Source organism: Gossypium hirsutum, chromosome D01 (genome assembly GCF_007990345.1).
Source record: "Gossypium hirsutum isolate 1008001.06 chromosome D01, Gossypium_hirsutum_v2.1, whole genome shotgun sequence".
NCBI classification, from domain to species: Eukaryota; Viridiplantae; Streptophyta; class Magnoliopsida; order Malvales; family Malvaceae; genus Gossypium; species Gossypium hirsutum.
The window spans coordinates 24,296,023-24,308,889 of record NC_053437.1 but is presented as its reverse complement, the minus strand read 5'-3'; the positions used below and the strand labels follow the sequence as shown (position 1 = coordinate 24,308,889).

Below are 12,867 nucleotides of genomic sequence, written 5' to 3'. Positions count from 1 at the left end.
AAGAGAAAGGAAAGAGAGGGAACATATGATCATAAAGCGGATCATGTTTCCCAACTTAAGGTAAGTTTGACTCATAAAAGGGGAAGGGAATCAAGTTATTTGAGGCAACTAAAGGGGGTGGACAGCAAGCACTTAAGTCACATGGAAAAATTGTAAAAAAAATTAACTAGATGAGTGTAAACATTAGGACTTGACCCTTGGGCCACTTAGATTGCTAAGAAGTCTCTAAACGACTAGACTATATATTCCTTTATTCCCATTCTTGTGCACATTTTAATAAAAATATATGGGATGTGACAACTTTACCCTCCTTAAAAAATTCGTCCTTGAAATTTACCTAATGGAAAAAGGTGAGGATATTGTTGTCGTATCGCATCTTCCCACTCCCAGGTAGCTTCGCTAGAACCGTGGTCCTACACAAAACTTTTATAAGTGAAACTCGCTTCCTTCTCAACACTTTGACATCTCAATCGATAATTTGCACTGGTTCTTCATCAAAAGTCAAATCATGATGAAGCTTAATATCTTCAACTAGGATCACATGAAAAGGGTCGAATTGATATTGTCGCAACATATATACATGGAAAACATCATGAATGCGATCCAATTCTAGAGGTAACTCCAACTGATATGCCACTGGTCTGACTCTTTTGACGGTGCGATAGGGTCCAATGAACCTCAAACTTAATTTTCCATTGAGGCCAAATCTCAGCACTTTCTTCCAAGGTGAAACCTTAAGAAAAACTCAGTCACCAACACCGAACTCAATATCTTTCCAGATCAAGTTGGAATAAGAATTTTGTTGATCTGATACGGCTCTAAACCGATCCCGAATAATATTCACATTGTTCTCAATCTATTGTACAAGATTTGGTCCTAACACTTTCTTTTCTCCCAAACCTATCCAACACAAAGGTGTCCTGCACTTGCGCCCATAAAGTGCCACATATAGAGCCATTTGAATGCTCGTCTAGAAATTGTTATTATATGCAAACCCTGCAAATGGTAGATGTTCCACCCAATTACCCCAGAAATCAATCACACAACCTCGCAACATGTCCTCGAGAATTTGGATAACCCTCTCAGACTGTCCAGCAAACTACAGATGGTAAGCTATACTAAAATTGAATCTCGTACCAAAGGCCTCATGAAGACTTATAAAAATTGTGACGTGAAACGAGGATCCCGATTCGATATGATAGACACTGTTACCCCATGAAGTGTCACAATTTCAGTGATATATAATCTAGCCAACCTCTACAATGAATAATCGGTGTGCACTAGCAAAAAATGAGCAGACTTTGTCAATCGACCAACTATTACCCAGATGGAGTCTTTCTTTGATAGCGTCAAAGGTAGCCCACTAACAAAATCCATTATGATATGTTCTCATTTCCACTGAGGGACTTGAATAGGCTGAAGCAAACCAGAAGGAAATTGGTGTTTAGCCTTGACTTGTTGGCAAGTCAAGCATCTTGCCACAAAGTCTGTCACATCACACTAAAGTCCTAGCCACCAATACTGCTCACGAAGATCCTGATACATCTTTCTACCTCCAGGATGTATAGTGTAAGGGATGCTATGAGCTTCCCGAAGTATGGACTGCCTCAACTTAGAATCGAAAGGTACATAGAATCTCCCATGATAACATAGAACTCTATCAAAGTTAAAAGCAGAACCTAAAGTTTTACCCTCTTCAACAAGTTTCACATGAGGCTCTAAAGACGAATCGAAAGTCTATTTCAACTTAACGTCAATCAAGGTTGGTCACACCTGTAATTCCGCAAGTATGCCACCTTTATTAGATAAACTCAATCTAGTAACCATTGTGCTCAACTCAGACATAGACTTCCTACTCAATGCATCTGTCACCACATTAGCCTTACCCGGATGGTACCCAATAGTACAATCACATTCTTTCAAAAGTTCGATCCACTGTCTCTATCTTAAATTCAACTCCTTCTGGGTGAGGAGATGCTTAATATTCTTATGATCCATATAGATGACACATTTCTCCCTATAAAGATAGTGCCTCAATATTTTTAGAGTGAAAACTACAACAACCAACTCCAGATCATGTGTCGGATAATTGCACTTATGTGGTTTGAGTTGTCTTGAAGCATATGCCACAAATTTTCTATCTTGCATCAGCACACAACCAAGACTTGAATAAAAAGCATCACTGTAGACCACATAATCTTTCCCAGACTTGGGTTGGATCAACAAGGGTGCTTGAGTCAGAACTGCCTTAAGCTTCTCGAAACTAACTTGTTGCTCATCAGTCTACTTAAACGGTGCAGTCTTTCTCAATAACTTAGTCATTAGAGGCGCGATAAATGAGAATCCCTCAACAAACCTCTGATAATAGCTAGCAAGTTCGAGAATACTCTGAATCTCTCTAACATTCTTGGGTTGCTTCCAATCCAAGATAGCCTCGATTTTCTTCGGATCCATACAAATACCCTCAGTAGATACCACATGCCCCAAAAACATCACCTTTTAAAGCCAAAGCTCGAACTTCCTAAGCTTTGCATATAGTTGCTTCTCACGTAAGGTTTGAAGAAATAATCTTAAGTGTTCCTCATGCTCCAACTTAGACTTGGAGTAACTCAGGATGTCAGCAATGAAGATTACGACAAACTGATCGAGATAGAGCTAAAATACTCTATTCATTAGGTCTATGAAAGTAGTGAGAGCATTCGTAAGACCTAAGGGCATCACTAAAAACTTGTAGTGCCCATACTGAGTCCTGAAAGTAGTCTTTGACACATCAACTTCCTTCACTTACAATTGATAGTATCTTGACCTCAGATCGATCTTATAGAAAATCGTAGCACCTTGAAATTGATCAAATATGTCATCGATCCTCAGCAATGGGTACTTATTTTTCATAGTCAGCTTATTCAGTTGACGATAATCAATGCACATCCTTATAGGCCCATCCATCTTTTTCACAAAAAGTACCGGAGCTCCCTACGGCAACACAGTTAGCCTTATAAAACCTCGATCAAGGAACTCTTGTAACTATGCCTTGAGATCCCTAGGTGCCATGTGGTAGGCTGCAATGGACACTGGTGCTATCCTAGGCAGCAACTCAATTCCAAACTCAACCTCACACTCTGGAGGTAAATCGCACAGCACCTTAGGAAAGATGTCAGGAAACTCTTTCACCACACGAATATTTTGCAATGCTATACCATTACATTCGTATCCAAAATGTACGCAAGATAAGTGTTGCATCCTTTACGAACCAATTTCTCTGCCACTAAAGTAGAGATCACATTAGATAGATAATTTTGATGTTCCCCAACCATGATTATCTCATTCCCGACAAAAGTCATCAGTGTAACTCATTTATTATCACAATCGAGGATAACTCGATGCTTACTCAGCCAGTCTATTCCCAAAATGAGCTCAAACTCTCCAAAAGGTAGTTTCATTAGGTCGACAGGAAATACTTCACCTTGGACTAGCAACGGACATCCCTTATCAATCTTATTTACTTGCACAAACTGTCCTAAGGGACTAAGAATGATAGCTTCCCTAACAGTTTCCTCTACCCGAATATCCAGTTTTTTAGCCATCACACATGATACATATGAATGGGTAGAGCCATTATCTATCAATGTAAAGTAAGGAATAACATTAACAGTAAAGGTACTTACTATCACATCTATTGCATCACGATTGTCCCGATCTTTAGCCGCATACACAAGTGTTGGTTGCCTTGCATCAACTCGGTTAGCACTTTGACTTGGTGCTCGCTGTCTCTGTCCAACATTACCGCCTATATTCCAACCCTGAGCTCGATGTGGTTGTTGACCAACTCTCTGATTTGGTGCATGATTCTGACCTTGTGATTGCGTTTGCTCATTCTGTTGAGGATAATCTTGGATCTTATGATTCAATCATCCATATTTTAGGCATGCACCCATGCCTCGCCAACACTCACCCAGATGTCTCTTGCCACAAGTGGCACAATTCAAGTCTCTATCTCCCATTGCAAAAAAGTTTTGGTAGGGTCGATCATCTCAAGCTCATTTAACCAGGCCCTAAGTTTGCCCACTAGGATCAAAATCTCTCTTTACAGTAACTCTTGCTTGCTCCTTTCGTTTGCGGTCAATGTGCCTGACCTACTCACAAATCTAAGTCTTCTCCACCAAAGCTTCGAAGACCCTCTCTTGAAGCAAAGCTACTTGCATCATCAAGTTAAATCTTAGCCCAAACTCAAACCGGGTGCATTTATCCTGCTCATCTACTATCATACCCAGAGCATAATGGTTAAGCCTTAGAAACTCAGCCTCGTAATCAGCCACGGACATATCCCCCTATCTGAGCTCAATAAATTCCAGCCTTCTGGCCTCTACATACCTCATGCCTACATATTTCTTCTGAAAGACCTCTAGAAAGTATTTCCATGTCTACCGATTGGCTTGGGTACCTCTTACAATGGCCTACCACCAGCGATAGGTCTCATCTCATAACAGTGACACAATCCCCTTAAGCTTTTGTTTAAGGGTGCACTCCATATCGTCTAAAATCCTCTCTGTAGCCTCCAACTAGTATTCGGCTATGGTAAGGGTCATCCCAGCAACGCCCCTAAACAACTTAGTCTTACTCGAACGGAACCTCTTAGCAATGGTGCCATAATTGTTAGCTCTAGTTTGGGCACCCGCCACTCATTTCAATGCGCATAACATGGTCTGCGATACAACCTCGTTCACAGGCTCTTGCTAACTCTCCTCAATAGTGGGCAAGCATTCCACATTTTTTACTGCAGGCTTAGAGGTTCACACTTCGAATACGAATGACTCGACTTGGGTTCCCTAATCTGGCTCTTCGCGAGCTCCCGTTCCTCTAGTTCTAATTCTGCGAGTTCTCATTTTAAATTTTATGATTGCTGTCAATAGAGTTAAGTTTTTATCAATATCACTTGAATGTTTTCAATCAAAGTTTCATGTTTATTGATCTATGCAAGTCTCACCATTTATTATTTTCATGGCTTAGAGTTTGTCTCAATCTATAGTTTCGCATATAAAGAACACTTACCTTGGATCAGCTTCGAGAGTCTCAAAATTTATAATATATGACATGTTTTTCTCAAAACACCCTTTCTATAATGTATCAAGTTTCTTGAAAACATTTTTCCATGGTCTGAGTTTTAAACCAGGCTTTAATACCACTAAATGTAAACCCTCAAATCTAGCCTAGACGTTACGAACCAATCTGAGCAATTACATGGGCCATGAAGATGGCCAAAACATTTGCATAAAAAAAATCCATTTGTCTTTGAAACATGTCATTTTGAAAATATCAAGTTTTTTTCAATACAACTTATTTATTCCTTTTTATTAAAATGCTTGTGTTATAACTTATGCAACAATTCCAATAATATCATAAAGGAAAATCCAAAATCCAATAATATCCATACAATTTAATGATCATTTAAAACTAAACTCCAAAATAAGTTATCCATACAATAATTCCAATAATATCATAAAGGAAAATCCTTATGCAATAGTCAACAATTTAAAATAAAGTCCCAAAAAGTTATTAAAACAAACCCAAATCAAAGTCCATAAAAAATCCATAAAAATTTATATAAAATCCATAATTTATTAAAAAGTTCAAATCCGAGAGCATCACCGAAAATCCACATCCGAGTCCTAATTATGAGAATTACCTTAAACATACACATAAGATGGGTGAGCTTACAAGCCCAGTTTGAGATCATCAAACTATTGTAACATATATAACAACACATTAAATAAACACATCCATTTCAATATATATATCATATTCGTAGAAATCTCAGATCATCACAGATACACATATATGAATATATCAAGGCATGTTTATGTAACAATGCACATTTTCAAGAATTTCCTACCCATCTCCGCTACACACCAATATCGAGTTCCCAAGAACCCATCCATCTAATAACACACCATTTGTGGACAAACCACCACATAATTACCGAAAATGGCCACATAATCACAGATAAACTACCACGTAACTTCCACCTTTCACAAGACCCAACCTACGCATGTGATATGGCCATTTTCAATTTTAACACATATAATTATTTTTCACATTTTTCACGTAATCATGCTCATAGTCAAACATAACGCATATTTCTCAATTTTACACATTTTCATGTAAACATGCTCGAATTTTCATATATCACATAATATTTGCTTTTTATTCACTTTGGCATGCATTAATATATTTTTCATATTAAATCATGGATCTCATCACACACTTATACATAACACGTATTTAAATCATCACATAAGAATTAAGCGATGAGATTTACACACATGTTATCATCACATAAATCAACACATCACAAATCATAGTTTTTATGAACTCGTAATTTAAGATCACTTACTTGGATTTCCTTTTGATGAGTTTTTCAACTCCGCTTTGAGTACTTAGTGTACTCTCAAATAATTATTTCTTAGAATATTATTAAAAATGAAAGAGACATATCATACTCAAATTAAAGATTTAGATCCCACACATTATATTGTAGATCCGATTGCCACAATCCTTAATAGTGATTTCACTCGATCTATCTCACAAGATAATCTAACACAAAATAATTTTTCCGAATTAAGATTCCTCATCACTTCAAATGATGACTATTAAAAGTCTCCTCAACATTTACCCCACGATTTAGGACTATCAAAAAAAGGATTTTCAATTGCAAAGTTAAGGATTTCCCCTTTTATTATCGTTCGACCCTTCAAAATTTGATATGAAATCATATTAGTACGATACTAATTAAATAATAACATATTACGTTAACACTATAGCACTATACCATTCAACCAAGTTATGAGATCTTTAAGTGAAGGATTTACGATCCAAATAACCACACTTACACTTGATTCAACACGAAATGGTAGAAAAATTGAGAAAGGAATGAGATCGAAGATTTGAGTGATCTAAAATAATTGATAGAGTGAAGAGAAAATGTGAGTTTTAATCACTAAAAGAATAAGCAAAAGAAAAAAGAGGAAAAAGGAAGAGTTTTGGTCATCAACGACGGTAGCTCGACAACGATCCAATAACGGTGGAGTGGCGGTTTGACGGTGGTGGGGGCTATGGGGTTTCAATGAAGAAGAGGTGGTGAAAGGAGTAAGAAAAGAAAATAAGATGGAGAGGGAAAAATGATCCAAAGTGACTTGCGGCGGCCATCACAACAACGTGTGATGGTAGAAGGGAGGAGGAACGAAAAGGTGCGGTGCTAATGGTGGCTAAAAGGACACTTTATGGTGGCACAAGGTTCGGTTGTGGTGGTAGAAAAATAAAAGTTAAAGAAAAGGGGTGGTGGTTCTTTTTAAAGTGGAGAGAAAATGGAGGTGAAATAAAATGAAAAACAAATGAGAATATAAGAGAATGAGGGAGGTAGGGACGACAATGGGTGTTTTAAACTTGGTCAACTATGACCAGGTTCAATGAATCATAGCAAATAGGCAAGAATGAAGTGAAACGAATGAGAGGGAACATAGAGCGTAAAGGGGATCATGTTTCCCAACTTAAAGCAAGTTTGACTCATAAAAGGGGAAGGGAATCGACTTATTTTAGGCAACTAAGGTGGATGGACAGCAAGCACTTAATTCACATGGAAAAATTGTAAAAAAAATTAAATAGAACAGTGTGAAAATTAGGACTTGAACCTTGGACCCCTAGGATAGCTAAGAAGTCTCTAAACCACTAGACTACACATTCCCTTATTCTCATTCTTGTGCACATTTTAATAAAAATATATGGAATGTGACAATAATAATGTGAATAGTTTGGCCTTGTGATTTTATGTGACCATTGAATATAATTGGCATGCCATAGGATTGCGAGTACTCACCTTTGTGATGTGATTTTTGGGGCGTTAAGGCCCAAGGATAGTTTTTAGAGAGATAAGGGAATGTGAGCTAAGCTCCATTCACCGGGATATGTGTGTTGGTGTGTTAAAGAGTTTTATTTATATGTTTCATTTATGGGACATGTTCGACTCTATGAGTCATTTTGGTGTGGTTGAGATCCGTGTATCTAACGTGTGGTGACAGAGTTCACATTATGTTTCATAATCTCAAGAGCCAAACTATCATAAAATGTGACTGAATGTGATTAAATGTGATTTATATATGTTGTGTTATATGATTAAACATTCATCTGATTATTGTGTAAAATAATTTACGAAAGATGCTTAAATGTGTGAAATATGATATTAGAGTTAGAGATATTATGGATATGATATATGCCTGGTTCACTGTTGCATAACGTCTTGTTTACACATTGGTTATTCTGAACATTCACTGAGCTTCTTAAGCTCACCAACTCCTTATTAACCATTGCAAATAAGTAATGTCGATGTGAATGGTGTGGTCTCGAGAGGTGATCCAAGCCATAATTTTAGTTGCTATTAGTAGGTGTTATCTTATTTATTTGAGTTTTGGCAATAAAAGGCAATGTGGTAGGCTTTGCATTGGTTTCGCTATGATTTTTAGTTGTTTGCATGCCTATTGTTCTTAAAAACTTTGTGGAATTCAAATATGATGTTTGAGACTGTTATTTGAAACATTTTGGTGTTTATTTTATGAGACAATTGATGCATGATGTTTTGAACTAGTCTGGAATGATCTATGTGATGATATATGTTATGTTTTTAGGGTCTGGAACCGAGGTATCAATATTTGGGTTTTAAAAATGATACCTCTAATTTTTGAAGTGTAGGAAGTCAGTTTCACTAGTTGGTATCGATATTTTGCCATGAGTGTCGATACCAGGGGTAAAACTATCGATACTTTTTTAGTGGTACTGATATTTTCTTAAAGTTAGATTTTTAATACAAGAAATGGTAAATTAATTTGGTATCAATTTTCCAAGTGTTATTGATACCACTTGATAGAATTATTTATACCATTCTACCAATATCGATACTTACATAACAGTTTTGGGAATTTTTGCTAAGTGGTCCTAATGCCTGTTTAGTACTTATTTTATGATTATTCAATGAATGTTTAGCATGATTCAACTTCCTTAGAATGTGAATAACTTATGTTCCATGTGAAAGTTATTATATTAAAAGGAAAAAAATGATTCATGTGTAATAATGTGACGCTTTGTGATTAATACTAGTGGGAGATGGTGGTCTAGCATCTAATTCTCGAGCTCGGCGATCGGGCCGGGTATAGGGTGTTACAATTTCGCACTTTGGCTAACGCATATTCTAATACCCCTTTCAGATGTACTAAAGACCTGTCAGCCAACTGTAATGTTGTTTGAGTAGTTCTAAGATCCCCTAGCTCGAGTTTTTCAAAAATTGATAGAGGCATTAAATTAATACTAGCTACTAAATCACATAGAGGTCTATTTAAATAGATGTTTTCTATATCTATGGGAATAGTAAAGCTCCTCGGGTCTTTCAGTTTTCGAGGTACCTGTCTCGAAATAATCACATTACAAGAAGCACTTGAGTTAACTTTTTTGCCTACCTTACTAAAGACCTGTCAGCCAACTGTAATGTTATTTGAGTAGTTCTAAGATCCCCTAGCTCGAGTTTTTCAAAAATTGATAGAGGCATTAAATTAATACTAGCTACTAAATCACATAGAGGTCTATTTAAATAGATGTTTTCTATATCTATGGGAATAGTAAAGCTCCTCGGGTCTTTCAGTTTTTGAGGTACGTGTCTCGAAATAATCACATTACAAAAAGCACTTGAGTTAACTTTTTTGCCTACCTTAATATTCTTACGCCTCGCCATTCTTTCCTTTAAAAACATAGCATACTTGCAAACCTTCTCAATTAACTCAATTAAAGGTAGATTAACATTTAATGTTTTAAATGGGTTTAAGAAACTTACACATTTATCCTTATCCCTCTTGTTTTTCTTCAAGTCTCGAAGGGAATGGAATCTTTGTGATTTCAGGATCTTTAGGTGTTTCTTTTTCTGGTTCAGCCGATGCTGTCTTTACCTCTTCTGGCCTTTATTCTCCTTAACTCCCTCCGGAGTAGGGTTTTCTGGGATACTCAGTACTTTACTCAATTAAACTGTTATCGCCTTCACATGCTCCTTACCTTCCCTCTATGGATTGTCTTCTGTATTACTAGAAAGACCTATGCCAATTTGTCTTTTCATATTGCCCATCATGCTCATCAATTGGCTCATTTGATCCTCAAGCTTAGTCAATGTTCTTGTAGAGTTGGTGCACTCAAACTGCACCTACTTGACATCAGTTCTCATTGACTACATCTCTCCCTCAATTCTATCCAAACGTTGACCACATACAGTATGGTCACTTGGGTTGGCCCTATCCTGGGGTTTCTGCAAATAAGGAGGTTGGTAATTAGTGTTTTTTGCCTGATTTAAATTATTACTTGCTCCTTGGTCCCTCCTCATCTTAGGTTTGGGTGATCTCTCCAGTCAGGATTGTATGTATTCAAATAAGGGTTTCCACCCCTATTTTTGATGTAATTTACATCCTCAGTAGGATTGTTGATATAATGGAAGAGCGGTTTGTTTCCCCCATGCATAGACAGTGTAGAAGCACATTCGATATGGTTGAGTCTATACACTAACTGTTGATACTTGTCATCTTCTTGGATAGCTTTTACCATTGCAGGTTTCTAGCCATATGTGAATCATTCAATTTTCCATTGACAGGAGATTAGTGCTATGTTCTCAATGATTTCGTACGAATCCTCATATGTTCTTTTCATAAAGGCTCATCCTGTTGCTCCGTCTAATCCAGATTGTGCATTTGCATCCAACCCATTATAAAATACCTGTTGTTGCATCCACTCAAGAAATCTATGGTGTGGGCATTTTTGAATCAATATTTTGAAACGTTCCCATGCCTCATAGAAACTTTCTCCCTCCATATGTGTAAAAACAACAATCTCTCTTCTTAGTTGATCTGCTTTGCTAATCAGGAAGAACTTCTGTAAGAACTTTCCTGTGAGTTCATCCCATGTTGTGATAGAGCTTGGTGCCTACGAGTCTAACCAAGAAAAGGCATTATCAATCAAGGAAAAGGGGAACAACCGAAGACAAATAGCGTAATCAGTGACCCCATTATATTTAAAAGTATCACAGAGTTGGAGAAACCATTTTAAATGCTAATTAGGGTCCTCAGTCATAATGCCCCTAAACTGCAGATTATTATGAATCATAGCCGATTTTATCTTAAAATTATTAGTTGTAATCTTCGGCCTTGTTATACTTCATTGAACCATGTTCAGACTTGGTAAGGCATAATCCCTTAAAGTTCTCTCGTTCTGACCCATTTATACGTTTGCGGGAAGTTGTGGTGCTGATGGGTTTCCTAAGGTGTTATTATCAATGTCGCCAAACAATGGATTTTCACGTGGTACGTTACCTAAAATAGGTAGTGGTGGATCGTGCATCTGCTATTGCTGTCGATGGTTTCTTCTGATTATTCTCTTTATATCTGTGGTTGCTACAATAGGTGTACCCCTACTGCAAGTCATTGTTGCTACAATAGGTGTACCCCTACTGCAAGTCATACACTAAACCCAAAAAGAAAATATTAGTAACAATAAATAAAACTGTATCAATAATTGAGAAATTTCCTAACTATTCCTTTACGTGCAAAAATTAAAATTAACCTAATGACATTTCCTCCCCAGCAACAGCGCCAACAACTTGATTGCCTCCAGACATACTAACGTACATAGTGTGAATACTGCAATAAAATTTAGAACGACAAGGCGGTATCCGTAAGTATACGGGTTAAGTTGTAATAAAGTTTTACAAAGAATTGGGTGAGTACTCTAAGGATCGTACCCAAGGGAGGCGAGTGCTAGATCAATTTTAACCTAAACACTAAAAGATCTAATTAGTACTTTAAATAAATTATAGTACGAGAACATAAAAGAAAGGTTTTTAAAGTTTTTAGAATAATAACATAAAATAACATAAAATAAAATAAATAAAATTTAGGAGATAGAAGAGTAGAGTAAATCAAATCTTGATTATAGGTGATTAGCTCTCTCCAGTAATCCCCATCAACTGTTACTTCGGGTTCCTCGTCAATTAACTAGTCACTACCCTAGCAGGATCTTCCAATCGTCCATTAACATAATGAGTCAACAAGAACTACTCATCTTCTAACCACACAGTCCAGACTGGCTTAAGGTGAAGGTGTTCATGAATGGGCAATACCAATTTTGGGTTAATTTCTACCTTGATGACTTCCCGGGGTTGTCAGGCCTAAGGTTTGTTTCACATTCTTCCTTTCCCACATAGTTGATCCGCTGAGTAACCTTATAAAACAATTAAAAGATCATACCTCCGCTAGCTAATCCCCCATAGTTGGATTAGTTCCTCATGGCTTTCATAGATAATATGAAATCGATATAAAGAGAAAGCATGCTAATTAAATTGACATGATAAAGTAAATGAAAGAACCTGATTATATTGAAATTAAGCACGAATCCAAAGAGTTTGAATGCTTCCACAATTCAAATCTCTTGAAATCAACAAGAGCATATAAAAGAAATCTAAAACCTAAGAATGAAATAAAACTAAACTAAATTTTACAGAGAGAATCTAGGCTAAAGGAATAATGTCTATAACATCTGCTAAAGGAGCCTCTTTATAGCTTTTAGGTGGTCGTCATCCTTAACCCTAGGTTAGCTGACGTCCTCGAGCTTAAAGTTTGATTGTGCAGACCAAAATGCCCCTACTTCGTATTTAATTTTTGTCACAGAGTAGTTGTCATAACACATCAGGACCTGTGTCGTGACACAACAATCAGTGTACTCCTCTTCAACTATCTTCAAGGTTATGCCGCGACACCATCAGTCTGAGTCATGACATCAAAGGCAGACTTCAGT

At 37.0% G+C, this 12,867-nt stretch overlaps 1 non-coding gene across 1 annotated transcript; it reads left to right on the top strand.

Annotated features, from left to right (window-relative positions):
- The first annotated feature begins 10,816 nt into the window (after positions 1–10,816).
- Positions 10,817–10,923, top strand: LOC121214104 (small nucleolar RNA R71). Its single transcript, XR_005909691.1, has one exon. It is a non-coding gene; the product is annotated as a small nucleolar RNA R71 (small nucleolar RNA).
- The last annotated feature ends 1,944 nt before the right edge of the window (positions 10,924–12,867 follow it).